The 12543-nt window shown below is 38.3% G+C and overlaps 1 protein-coding gene across 4 annotated transcripts in view; it reads left to right on the plus strand.

The window, feature by feature from the left end:
• Rasgef1b (RasGEF domain family member 1B) overlaps positions 1-12543 on the plus strand; it is a 560746-nt gene that overhangs the window by 518135 nt on the left and 30068 nt on the right. The window contains exon 1 of one of the 4 annotated variants that reach the window (XM_046428137.2): positions 6804-6958. The exons of the other annotated variants lie outside the window; for them this stretch is intronic. The gene's annotated coding sequence lies outside the window, so the exon portion shown is untranslated. Of the gene's footprint in view, positions 1-6803; positions 6959-12543 lie in introns of those variants that run through there. 4 annotated transcript variants of the gene reach the window in all.

Consider the following 12543-nt stretch of genomic DNA (forward strand, 5'->3'; position numbering starts at 1 on the left):
CAGTTCCATTTTGGGTGCAGAAAATATATTTAATAATTGTACTTTTCCATAACAATATTGAAACATATCTTACGGGAATGCTGAGTTTTCTACTGAAATAATGATTATCCATATGTCAGAATAAATGTTTGGACATTTTACAAGTTAAAACTTCACAGAATCATCCAGAAATCACAGCAATATTTTAGTGAAATTGTCTAATATTTTAAAAAGATGACATAGTCATGTGAAAATTAGTTATTTTGTTATATGAAAGAGAAAATACCTCAGGTATGTGCTTTTATAATAACAACAATAAGTGCTAATTAAAAAAGCTTTTTGTGTATATGTGTGAGACAGGGTCTCACCACTTTCCTCAGGCCTCAACTCATGATCTTCTTTCCTCAGCCTCTGGGTAGCTGGGATTTCAGGCAAGCATCACCACTCCCAGCTTAAAGAAGCTCTTTTGACTGACATGACTTTTGAATATAACTTTATGAAGACTAATTAGTAGTCCAGACTGTGATTGCTTCAGTGATAAAGCCACCAGAATTTACTATTGTACTGTCTTGAATAGCAAATAATATAAGAAATAGTATTAGCAACATTTAGAGAATTTCAATAAACGGTACTAGCAATATGTAGAGAATTCTCCTTTCTCAGTTTTATCAAAAGATATTTGAGAATATTTGTCATCACTATTTGAAAACAAATTGTGCTTCTGTAATGTCAAAGTAGCTCCATAGAATAACCCCTGTAGGAATACTTAGAAAGTAAAATCATATGCAGTGTTTGGAGTCCTGGGCTTCTTTCTTTCTTTTTTTGTTTTATTTTTTTTTATTTTCAGTTGTAGATGTACACAATACCTTAATTTATTTATTTATTTTTATGTGGTGCTGAGGATCAAACCCAATGTCTCATACATGCTGGGCAAGTGCTTTACTACAATTCCTAAATTATTTCTGAACTCTTTGACTGGTGTTAACTTCACTATTATTGTTAGGTTTGGTAGATCATTCATTTTCTCAATTACTTCATCTCAAAAATGCCTTTGTTGGTGGAATAGGATGGGGAAAGATTTTACAAAATAATTATTAATATTTCTTCCAGTTCCCAAATTCTATTGTTATATGATTAATTTTCTTCCTTCTTCTTTTTCACTCAATATTTTGAGACATGGATTGATAGATAATTAGTTAAAACTGAGGAAATCTACTAGAAAAATAATCAGATTTAACAAATGAAAGGCTCTAAGATTATCAGATATAAATCTTTTTCTTAATTCATTATAAGATCAACTCATCCAGAAGAAAACAAGAAAAAAAAACTGTTTAGAGAGAGAAGTTACAAGTAGAGAAATATATTTAGATTTACTATTTACTATAAAAATTTTATAGGATGAAGAATGCTTACTTAAATATATCTAAATAACCTTATGTTAAATGTAGTTGAATTTCTACACAAAACAGTGAAACATCTAATCAAAATGATGCATGTTTAAGATTATTGAATGTTTCTTTGTTAGTTCAGAAAAGAAAAGTTACTGTGCATTATGCAAACACTGAAGAGGATGACTGTCCAATGACCTAATGATACAGCCAAGTTATATTAGTTCTCAATTATCAATATATCTCCTGGGCACATTGCAAATAATTACTTTGTAAGAATAGATACGAATGGGCAAATGAATGAAATAATAGTGCTTATTAAAGAAAAATAGTAAAATTGCATTTCAACATTTCTCATCCATGAATAAAGGGATAGAAACTTTTAAAAATCTTTTTAGGGAACTTGAAAATCTACTCTATCTGTGGTGGAATTTTCCATGCAGTTGTTAGATTCTTTTGTGCAAATTTAATGTCTCAGAGATAAAAAAATAAAATGACATTGATAAAGAGTATCAACATAAACATGTGGGAGAAACTTCCTAAAGTTATCTTTTCTACTCAATTCCCTTCCATTTTGGACTGTCTTCTTAGCAATTTTAAATGGATGGCTATCTGTAATATTTTTAGTGATCCCAGTAAAGGAAAATACATTCCTTCTATAATGACGAATGTAAGAACTGAATGATCCTCACATACCTAATGTTATTCCTAAGTGAGTTAATGGATGTGAAAGAACATTGTAAACTAATAAATGTTGGGATTATTATTAAGATTACCAGTCCCAGGCTGACACAATCTCTTATATCAACACAAAAATCCCTTTTGAGTAGTAGGTTCATTTTATAGCTATCAAAGGTCTGATGGCACTGGGAAGGGACTTGGAATCTTAAATATCTAAATCTTCATGTCCTGCTTTGGTCAACTTTCTCATCATGTTCCAGTATGTACAGAGGTCAATGACAAACATATACATAGTATATTACTGTCTCAGTCCAACATGGTGTCCTTGTAAACTAGGTTGGCCCACAGACAGACTTCTTTTTACCCAGGTCAAAAGCAGGAAGTGGTCAAGAAACCAAAGCATGACGTAGCAGCCTCCTTCCCTTATTTTGCTCTAGACCTTCAGATGATGAGGAAAAGGAAGTCATGGAGAAGCATACTAAATAGCAAGGGGAAAATAAGGGATTTTTTCTCTAAGGTCTGAAGGTGAGCTGGTCTAACTGCCCTGTTAAAGACTTTAGCATAATAACTCATCTTTTCATTGTAGCCACAGGGAGAGAGTCCAAAGAAAGAGGATCCCAAGAAATGAGTACTGTGGCTTTTCAATATCTCTGTCTTGGATTAGCCATACCACTGTGATTTTTCCTATTCTGAAGTGGGATAGTTAGATTTTCTTCTTCTTTCTTTAAATCTGTTTTCTATGAAATAGCAATTATTTTTCTTTAACCTAAAATAGTTTGTTATATGATCAGTACTCCAGGTATCAAAGTTTTTTCTCTTAAATTTTCTTACCTATTAAAAAGTATAGGGTTCCAGAGAAGCTGTGGCTATTTTTGAAGATACTATAAGACAAGTTAACAAATTAAAGTCATATTAACATAGTCTACTTAGGAACTATTAAATGGTTTTCTCAAAATTGCATCTGATCATTCTTCATGTTTTTGCTTTCTGAAATACTCATACTTGGTTTTGTCAACATATCAGAGAGGCAGGGTGTATTATACTTATCTAAAGTGGGTTTGCCTTCCTTGGCTTTGAAAGAAAGAAGGCCCGGACAGTGTTCCAGATTGATTGTTGATAGATAAATATGACCAATGCTTATTGTTATTGTTGTTGTTTTTCCGCTTACAAACTGGGACTAGGGTTTCATAACCTTGAACAGTTTATATTCATGTTTCAGAGTGAAAATGAGAAAATGAATGTGAGAGAAAGTGTTAGAGTATTTTGTGAAGCTACTTGTCCATTTCATAAGGCACATTAAGATCCAGAGAGAGAAAGAGAGTTCAATGCTGAAAAGGGCTGCTGTTCCACTTGGGACATCTTGAATGTTCTTACATACCTTTTCCTCTTTGGTCCTATCTGGTGTTCTGGTGCCTCATTCCTCTTTAACATGAAGAGTTTTAAATATTTGAAGATAGTTATGTTTTATGATGTTTTTATTCAAGATTCAAGTATCTTAAGGAAATCATGAATAATAGTAAATTTGTATCTATGAAAAAATGTGTGAGACAAATAATAAACATTTTTTTCTTAAACAACTGCTTTCTAGTTTAGTTAACACATATCTTCTAGTTTTAAACATTATTTCATAAATCTTACAGTAACTAACACAATTTTATGAAATCAGAAAATAGGAGTATTGGTCAGAGATGCATGGGTTCAATCATAGTTTCTCCAGCTAACTGGTCTTGGCAAGTTATTTAACTTCCTGAGCCTCATTTCTTTTTTCTCACAAATGCAAATAATATAACCTATGTCTCAGGGTTTTGGTGAGGACTAAGGGTAATGAAAGGAAGGAAAAAGTGTAACACAGATATGGTGTAACATTTAACCGTGGGTAAACGGAGTGAATGATATGAACATTTGTCAACACGGATAGTTGATCAAAAAGTAAGTTGGGTGGAAAACAATGAGAAACAGCAGGAGAGGATTGCACAATAACATTTAGGTAAATACACTGGTGGTATTCACATAAAACAATACCATCATTGTTCATAAAAGATGGTTTGAAAAACACACTAAATACAGTGTGGTGAAACTGGGATTTTAGATGGGAAATGAAAGAGATTAAAATAAAATAAAGAAAGTTGGACTTGGATCAGTCATGATACTTGCCCCGATTTTGTGCACCTGGAGTACGAGAGAATTGGGAAAGAAAAATAATCCTTAGCACAGAGTCTCAGATATAGTAGAAACTCAGAACAGGTGGCTATTTTTAAATACTAGAATGAAGTACTACTCATCAGGGCTTTATTTGCATCAGCGTGACCACTATTGAACTTATCCTTATTTATAGTAATAGGAGTTGAACTAGTGAAGCCAAAGACCAGAAAGAAACAAGAAGAAGTAGAGAATGGAAAGAATCTTTTTTCATGATAGAGAATAATTAAGATGTAGTAGTAACATTGATTATTGAGTGTTTAACATTCATTCACTTATTTATTCATTCTTTATCCAACCAATATGTATTTATTGAATGCCTGTCTGTGGGTTACTGTTCTAAACACTGGAAATACAGCAGGTAAATAACAAACCCTGATCTTTTTTTTTCTTTAGTACTGAGGATTGAATACAGCAGTGCTCTACCACTGAGCTACGTCCCCAGTCCTTTTTTTTATTTTTTATTTTGAGACAGGATCTCCCTAAATTGTCCAGACTGGCCTCAAACTTAGAATCATCCTGCCTCAGACTCCCAAGTAGCTGGGATTGCAGGTGTGTGCCACCACACCCTGCTTAACAAACCCTGCTCTTATGGGGTTTCTATTCATAGAGGGGAGAGAAGCATTAATAAGTAAAATAAACAGTATGTTAAATGGTGATGTATCCTATGAAGGGAACAACAAAGAAGGGATAAACAAGGTGGGAATGATTACAGTTTTAAGTGGGGAGGTCAGGGAAGGCTTCTCTGAGAGATATTATTTCAACCATTTCATGTATTGGCTCTTTTAAGTCTCTCAACATAGGAAGAGTTACTTTGATTATTATGGTGCTGCTTTCCAGATGAGTAAACTGGGTTCCTGAGTCCTTCAGCTCCTTTTCTAAGATATTATAGGTGCTTATGATAAGAGACAGGGTCAGGGTTCAAAATGCCTGGGTCCACAGCTAGAAGGGATGCTGAGGGATCTACCAGAAAGGGGGAGTGGGAATGTGGTTTGAAAAAATACTGAGTCAATATTATCACAGTACCCATTTTACATTTTGAGAATCCAAAATAAACATCTTTTGCTTGGGAAAAAACAATGTCAGTAAAATTGGGCAAAGTCTTCTGGGCTACTGTATACACCCAGAGGTTACAAAGGATATATCAACTAGTTTCATTATGAAATCTTGAATTAATCTAGCCCTTTTAATGTCTTGCACAGGGCTGTGAACCCCAAGAGAGTTAAGTGACTTGCCCAACATCACATGGCTTGTTTGTTACAGACCCAGGACAGAAAACTGAGCTTGAAAAACAAACAGCCAGCACAACCACACAGTGGGGCTGCCCTGCCAAGTTCCCTTGGCTGTGCGGTGTCTTGTTTAAAGTGCAGAGAAGACAGGTTAACTCCAAGGCTCAGGTCGGTGAGAGTGAATTAGTGAGTCAAGGTAGACCCAGAAGGAGAGAGGGAGTATAATAGAAAGAGAAGCAAGAGGATGCTCAAATGAAGGAATTAAAGGGGAAGAATCCGCGAAGAGGCAATGTGAGATTCAAGGTGGCTCTTTCCATCCTAGGAAGAAGCAGAGAGACAGAGAACGTGCACCACGTTCAAAAATGTTTTCTCGATCTCAATAATCCCAATTTCAGCCCTATGGGATAGCAATGAATAGTGTTGTTTTGTGGATAAACTTAAGTGCAGAAGAACTACTTAAGCTCACAGGGCTGCCAAAAGTCTCCTGATCACGTAGATTTTCTCTATGGGTCTCTTTCTTTTTGCCATCATTTTCCCCTCAGCCTTCTTTCATGTGTATAAGGTGAAGTATTGGGTTTTTTTACCTTTTTACTAAAATAGTTATCAAGTAGCCAATGGTAGCCTTAAGTATGTGGTTACCATGACAACATCACCTTCACTAGCCTCCCCACCTTGCTTCCAGAATCATATGTCACAGAGTAGGTTCCTTTCCTTTGTGGAACTTCAACAGTTGTAATTTCATACCGTGTTTGGGTGATTATTTGCTTAACGTTCTTCGTCTACGCGGTCAGCTTCATAATGGCAAGGACCAGCCAGCTTTTGCACCAGTGTGCCCCCAGCGTTTTCCACAATACTAGCACTCAGGCTCTTCGTAAATACTTGCTGAGCAAATGTTTTGTGGTTTCTCTCGGCTCTTTTCTGAAAGTTACATGGACAGTAACCTTCAGCTCATAATTATGTTAATAGATACTGTATAACGAGTCGGGCCGGTATTTACAGGTAGTACGCGGGTAAATGAATACACACATGCGTACACACGACTGCACAAACAGCCCCGGGCAGGTGCACTCGGCAGGAAGCGAACGCTGTAGAGAGTCCCAACACCGCCGCGCTGGCCCTGGCAGTCTCCGCAGCGTGGGAGGGCACCCGGGCGACAGCGCTGCGGGAGTCCCCGGCCCCGCGGGCCCCGTTGGCAAGTCCCGGGGCGGTGGAGGCGGTGGCGGCGTGGGCGGTGAGCTGCGCTGTGATTGGTCCGCGCCCGCGGGAGGGGCGGGGCTGGCGGCTGGAGAGGGAGGCGGGCGCTCAGCGAGAAGGGGGTGTGCGCGGCTGCTGGTGCCGTAGTTTCAGTATAAACAAGGAACCCGACTGGTTAGGCGGATTTTCTTCCCTTCTTCCCGCGCGCTTTCCTTCCCGGTCCTTTGGTCGTATTTGTAGGCGCGCGACAAACAGCCAGGAGGCTGAGGACCCGGAGTCCATCTGCGGGTAGGTTGTTCCCTGGCTGGGCTGTTTTCCCGGGACCGGAGCTCCGCGGCGTGAGCGCGGGACTGGGCTGCGCGCTGCGCTCTCTTTGGAGACCCGAGAGCTGCACTGGGACTATGGGGAGCTCTCAGACTGCGCCCTGGCTGCCGGCTGAGCTCTGAGACCGAGGGAGATCTTGAGGCGAGAGAGCGCTGACCCTAAGAGCCCTGAAAAGCCGGGGCTAGGGGAGTCCCATGCCCGGCCCCCGTCAGCTCCTGGGACTGACCGGGTCCCAACAGGTGCTAGGCTGAGCCGCTGGGACCTGGGCAGGGATACGCTGGGTTGTGCCTTGCTTGTTTCTCCCCAAACCTACCGCCTGGCTTTCTCTCTTGAGATCTCGAGGATCTCTTGAGTGTTTGAGATTTGTCTGAGGCTAGTCACCTTCATCCTTTTCCAATTTCTTTTCTTTCTGTGCATTCCTAGGTTGTTTCCTTCTACCTGGCCAGTTTTCTCGTGTGTTTGTATGTGTATGGGGTGTTTATTTTTGTTACCGGTTCCGTATAATCCAAGGTCTGATTTAGGAAGGGACCGGGAAACAGGAGTCATGACTCTCATTCCTCAGTGTCTTTAATTCCTTGATTCACGTTAAGTTCTCCTGGGAACCCCCGAGCCGCCTTGCTTTTTGTCTGAGCTCAGGTGAATTACCTTGGGACACCTTTCCAGCGATACTAACATGAGCTGGGGGTACGTGGGCGCCTCATGGACAGACAGCGTGAAAGAAGCTCCTTTTTAAAGGAGATCCTTGGGGACAGTTTCAGTGTTATTTGAAAGGAAAGGGCAAAATAGGGAGCTGGGGTTTATGTGTGTGCAAAAAACAAACAAACAAAAACCCAAAACAAAACGGTTTGACTCTTGCTTCCCACTTTATCTCAAGCAAATTGGCGCAGTTTAAGCAAACAACGTTGCTAAGTCCTCTGACTGCGTCTAAGTAGCATTTTTAATCTCTTTGAATATAGATGTATCGTTTTCACAGATGAATTCGGTGGGTATGGGTTATCCAGCTGTATATGTACACATATTTGTGTATGTATGTTTGGGTGAACGCGTCTCCAAGGAGTCCTTCGTCAGCACCACCATGTGACGATGGTCAGGAACTGCTGGTGTGCGTAGATCTATATTTAGCCCTGGTGATCTCTCATGGCCTGGGAGGGTCTCTGAACTGGGTGCATAAAGGGGAAGAGTCCAGGGATCAGGGTATTGCACTCTTGAATGATGTCTGGCACAGTCAGACTCAGATGGGATGAATAATTATTCTTTCCCCCAGAGCTGGAGCTTGCCATGTGATGACTGTGCCTTAATTTAAACATAGTTGGGACTATGGTGGTCAGTCTATACTAAGAAACAAGGAGGTTTAAAATTAAGCAGAATGGAGATTTGGGAGGAAATAACAGGTCAAATGAGGATTAGAGAAAATGTAGAATTGATTTTTTCAAAAAAGGAATAAAAATGTTTGGTCGTTGAGATTTTTCACAGCAGGAAAAAAGAATGGCAGCTGCTAAACCCTAACATTAATGACAGTTTTATTTGGGGGTGGGGGCCGTTTATGAGAACCCAGGGCACTTTTGACAGAAGTCATGGTTCACAAGCAGTGCTGTATTATTCCTTTCAAGCAGATTTTCTTGAGGATGAGAACATCAGCCACTGACTAGCAAGTTTCTTGTGGGCATTTTCCCCCTATATGTCAGTCTCCTTTGTTTTCCTAGAGGTGGCAACATTTCTGGCTCCTAAGCATTGGCCTTCTACTTTCCAGTTGTCTAATGGAGGTTTCAATTCTTAAAACTTATTTCTCCTATTTTCAGTTTGCTCCATCTTATGTGCTCCACCAGACATTTTATCTGATACCTACCACACCTGATATCTGGGGATCATACTGTCTTTTGGAGAAGAGAATAACCACAAAAATATTTGCCTTTATCGTCCTCCCCTCCCCAGGTTGGCATCTGCCTAATATAATATAGTCTTAAGTATGCATTCATTATTTATCATAATAATACATAGTTCTTGTGCTGTTATTAATGTTTCATTCTTATAGTCTGAAATCTACTACTGGCAAATAGAGTACAATAGATTATATAAAGCCAATTGAATACCACCCATCTAGGGGAAAGAAAAAAATGGTAAGAAAATTGAGGGAGGAATCTAGGAGTGTATTCCCATGCATGCTAGGTGAGATCCTCAGTGTGGCACAGGAATTCATGGGCTCAGCTTTCTCAGTCTCCAAAGGTTACCTGAAGAATTGAACTTGAGAAGAACATTTGGGTAATCTCAAAGAGAGCACTGCCCTGGAAAGGAGATGGGGAAAAGAGGGTACTCTGCCTTGCTTGGGAAAAGAATCAGGACTCCCTGTTCATGGACTGAGACTCTTAATTCTGATGCCATAAATAATAAATGGAAAAGTTTTTATAACATTTTGGGACATCTGAAAGAGGCAAATTGTACTGCTGAACCTACTGTGAAAGATTTATGGGGATTCTTGGTGGTGGTGGTGGTTGAGATCAGGTATTTCCTCTTTATACTTTTCTTTTTTTCAGAACTATAGTAGTCTTTGTTATTGTTTTTTATTTTTGGTTCTCCAGTTAAATCTACAAAAATGAGATCTGTACAAGCCTTTATTATTTAGAATGACAGTTGTTGCCTAGTCCTATGGGAAGATTTCCATCCTGGGAATGAGGAGACTTGGGTTCTGGTGGAGCTGGAGCACTAACAGGTCATGTGTCTTCTCCCTGTACCTGCAACATCTGTAATATTGACATGGGGAGTTGAGCTACATGATTTCTGGATGCCTTTTCTCTCTGTCTTAACTGCTTTATTTTGTGCTCTCTCCACACTTTTGCACTGTTAGCGTGGACAGTGAAGGATGAAGTGATGTGCCATTGGTGTTCAGTTACTTTCTGGGTACATGGACATGAAGAGAGAAGAGTGAAATTCTTTTTATTGATGAATTCATATAGAAATACTATATTTTATTGAATTTCTTGTTGTTTTTCTCCTATAAGTATGAACATTAGAAATTACAAATTACCAATAAATGTTTCTTGGCCAATAAATAAATGTTAAGTCAGTATTATAATCCACTACATTTTTAATTTTTATTTTGATCAGTCATTTTTTCATCAGTTTATATATTTATTATTTTCTCTCAAAGTATGTATATACTTATACTTGGAAATCATTCAGTTGATTCAAATTTTATTAGGACACCCTGATATTAAAATCAGTTTAACACAGAGAAAGCAAAAATTAGTCTTATAAGAAAGGGAAACCGCTTATAGACCAACAATACCATTCTTTTTAGCTAAACGAGAAGAATGGAAGGGGAGGGATAAGCAGTTTTTAAAAAACTTGCATCCAGAAAATAAAATTATCCAAGTAACCATATTACATAATAAAATATAGAGAAAATCTTACTTTTAAAATGCTCTCACTAAGTGTCAGATCCTTTTCATGCTCCATTAACTTGGTTAGAAAATTAAATATTTTAATTGAAGTATTCCCCATATGATATTCTATGGTTTAGCTTGAGATCTGTCATGTATAAATGACAACTCATCTACATATGTCCATACTGTTCAGTGAGATAGCCTCCAGCCACATGGGGATATTTATACTTAAGTTTATTTAAATTGAACGAAACTAAAAATTTAGTTTCTCAGTTGCGCAAGTCACATGTTAAGTGCTCAGTAATCACTGTGGCCAGTTTCAACTATATTGAACAGTGCAGAAGAGAGACATTTCCAGGATCCCAACCCTTTTGACAGTGTTTGATTAGACAATGATGCTTTTGATTATCCAGAAGATCACTTTTGTTCTTCTGGGAAAATGAAATAATTAATTCTCATCATAGATGGGCATCTAAGATATCTGGAAATATAACTGACTGGCTTTGTTAGCCAGTATGTCTTCATTTGTACAGCATGAGCAATGCTCATGCTATGATCATAGGCACCAATTTCTCAATATTTTTTCCCCAGAACTCTAGTTGCCTTTCTTTTGCTTTTCTAAATCATCGCCAACTGTTATTGCTGAAAAAGCACCAACCATTTGAAAGGCAGGGCATGAGGAGCCATCTACTGTTAAACTCAAGAACTGCATGGAGTTGTGTACATAAAGGCAGTTAATACACAGGAATGGCAGCCTGTTTAGATTCACTTCCCATACAGGAAAGCTTCATTTCATGGGAAAGTTTTAAATGAATTTCCAGATCTATTCAGATATGCCATGAAATATCACTTTGTATGTTAATAAACTGCTAACAGCATTCCCCCAAACAAAAGATAACAAATCTTAGCTTTGTTTTTCTTCGAAGGAAACCAAAGATTGTAAATATTTGAGTCACAATTCCTTCCTCTATCAATTAGGAATTAATGAAGAATTTTTTTTTAAAGTAGCATCCAGGAAAGATCAAGCAAAATGTAGATTTACTTCTTGTATGAACACCTATAACTTAGATCAGGAATTAACATAGCCTTTCATCGTGGAGAGAAATGGGATCTTCCTTACTCAAAAACATGGACTTTTGTCCTCTCTTAATGGGGAAATCTTCGAAGTATTTGGAACTCAGCTCCAAAGAATGTACTTATCTTGGAGTTAGTTACTTTCTGTTCACATGCCAAAGAAGTGAGGTGATTGTGTGTTGTCTACTCTGGGTTGCCTTGTCCACACAATACCTCTTTTTCTCAAGGAGGTTAGCCAAAGGTGGAGCTTTTCTATAGTTTCCACAGATGCTCTTAAAAATCTCTGCCTTTGTGACTTCCCCTAATGAAAGAAATGAGAGAATAATCTTCTGTAAATTTTCAAGATCAAAATAAGCTATGTTTTAGCTAGTGTCAGAAGTTGGACTTCTACCTTTCACCTTGACTCAAATCTACAATCAGGTGTATACACCCTGGGAGTGTGCAGTTAGTCTTTGTATGCTAAAGTCTCACATTGCCAAAAGGAGCCTGAAAGTACCTAAAAGTACCAGATGGAGAAATTTATGAAGTCTTCCTAATTCAGGGCTCTACAAGTTCAAATGAAAAAAAGAAAGAAATGGATTATTGAAGGTGCATCTCATCGAAGAGCAAAGTTCCTTTGGGATCTAGATTGGAATTGGGGAACCTGTAATTCCAGAATTTTAAACCTCTCCTCATTAAACAAATATGCTTTCAAAGTTCAGTTGTGATAAGGAGGGCTTTGTCCACTGAAGTAATTTTTTCCTTTTTTTATGGATTGGGACACATGTCCAGCATTTGAACAGATGCTAAAATACCATAGTCAACATAAAGGCCTTGCATTTATTAAATATTGCACTCTGTGTATTGAAAAGGAAAAGAAAACCTTTTGTTTCTTGCACTCCTTTATTTTTTTATGTCATTTTCTTGAGTGCAAAGGAAATGCTGACATGACATTCTGGTAGAGATTTACAAAGCACCTATAAGACGTTGAAGGATAGCTTTTGATTTAGTTCCCACACCCATATTTTCCTTGACCTCTTTTCCAATTTGAATCGTCACCTGAAACCACCTTATCCTGGTGCACCTGCTTCATCATAAATTACATTGTGCAAAAGC

This window comes from Marmota monax, unplaced genomic scaffold (assembly GCF_021218885.2).
Source record: "Marmota monax isolate L192 unplaced genomic scaffold, Marmota_monax_Labrador192_F-V1.1 WCK01_AAM20220418_F8-fsc00398, whole genome shotgun sequence".
Lineage (NCBI taxonomy): Eukaryota > Metazoa > Chordata > Mammalia > Rodentia > Sciuridae > Marmota > Marmota monax.